Raw genomic sequence first — 1,884 nt, forward strand, 5'->3', positions numbered from 1 at the left:
CTTTGGAGAAACGCAAACAGCAAACTGTAATGAACTGCACTGGCTCTGGTCACAGCATATTTAAATCCTCTAATAATGCGCTTTGCCTTTATCTCCAATCACTAGAAGCTTCTAAAGGGTAATGACTATGGGGAACCAACCCAATAAGTCTGAATTTATCTTTGTGCACACAGAAAACAAAATTTTTTCAAAGATCCTAATGTGTAGCCAGGTTTTAAAGCCACTGCTCTAGAATTTTACCTCTCCAAACATCATAGTTTCATAGAAATGCAGAATTTCAGACCGTTCCTCAGACTGAGTGAATCTGAAGCTGCATTTTAAGAGGCTCTCATCATCCATGACTCATACGCCACCAACTGTCATTACTGGTCATGAGGCTCTCAAATAATTTATAAGCCAAATAACATTTGAAAAGCCTGTCTCCAGAGCAAATGTTTGCCAATTCTTTCTTTAAAGGGACAGAGAATGAATATTTTAGGTTTTATGGGTTATGCAATCTCTGTCGGAACCTCTCAACTCTGTCATGATAGAAAAAGCAGCCACAGACAACATGTAAGTGACCAACGGGGGCTCTGTTCCCATAAAACTTTATTCATGGACACTGACATTTAAATTTCCTACAAATTTCATGAATCTGGAACTATTATTCTTCTATTTACTTTTTTTCAATTTTAGAAAAAATGTAAAAACCCTTCTTACCTACGGTATATATGAGTAAGCAAGAGGCTAGATTTGCCTGCAGGTCCCTGCCATACCCTACTCTAGAAGCTATATTAGGCTATCATATTTATAATCTTGAAGACTGTCAAACTAAATCCCCTTTTCTTCTTAAAGGAGTCTTTCAGTGGAACCGATTTCCCACCAATTAGCCCATCAAAGATGTGCATGCGGAGTGCCAACACAGGTGGGATTGGTTATAGTAATTTCTTGGAAGTAAAACAATCATTCTGAATATTATATCATATTTGTGGGGTTTGGGCAATTGTGAGTCAGTGGCTAAGGGCTGAATCATCTTTGGGAGACTGACAAATCAAATTTCCAGGCCTGCAAACATGATAACTTAATCCTGTAATGTGAGAACTACCCTAGTATACATTCCCCCTGTAAAGCCTCGGGTCAGCCAGCTGACATCCATGCAAGTACTGTTTTCTAAATACAGTATGTCCTGAATGACTGGAGTCTGCCAAAACTGTATCTGCTATTCCCAAAAGGTATTCTTGTCTGTGACAACAGAAATACTATTTGAGGGGCGCCTGGGTGGCACAGCGGTTAAGCGTCTGCCTTTGGCTCAGGGCGTGATCCCGGCGTTATGGGATCGAGCCCCATATCAGGCTCCTCTGCTATGAGCCTGCTTCTTCCTCTCCCATTCCCCCTGCTTGTGTTCCCTCTCTAGCTGGCTCTCTCTCTGTCGAATAAATAAATAAAATCTTAAAAAAAAAAAAGAAAGAAATACTATTTGAAATACATTACATTTTTAACGTACTTGTATTCACATAAAGTATCTCTACATATGAAATGCTATTTCTCTTCTTTTTTAACTTTCAATACAGAAAAAACAACTGATTTTTCAAAATTTAACCTCAAATGTAAGTGAAAAATGTTTCTGCATTACTTTCATAAAGTGTATAGTAACCAAAGAGTTTAAGTAGATTCCAAACAACAGAATCAAAAGGATTAACTAAAGCATTAGTAAGCAGACAGGACTCAAGATTTCAAATAAATAGATAAATGAAATTCTGTAAACTCAAAACAGAAAAAAAAATATATCTAATTTGAAATAATATCCTGATTGAAAGCAATAAAATATATTCATATCATATGAATTAAAGCCAAGTCCTCTAAAGAGATAACTTGATTAAATGGAGTATATTTTTAGAAGGGATT

General features: G+C 36.7%; 1 pseudogene; it reads right to left on the reverse strand.

The window, feature by feature from the left end:
• Positions 1 to 277: 277 nt before the first annotated feature.
• On the reverse strand, positions 278 to 373 carry LOC117802510 (annotated as a pseudogene).
• Positions 374 to 1,884: the final 1,511 nt, after the last annotated feature.

This window comes from Ailuropoda melanoleuca, chromosome 5, assembly GCF_002007445.2.
Source record: "Ailuropoda melanoleuca isolate Jingjing chromosome 5, ASM200744v2, whole genome shotgun sequence".
Taxonomy (NCBI): domain Eukaryota; kingdom Metazoa; phylum Chordata; class Mammalia; order Carnivora; family Ursidae; genus Ailuropoda; species Ailuropoda melanoleuca.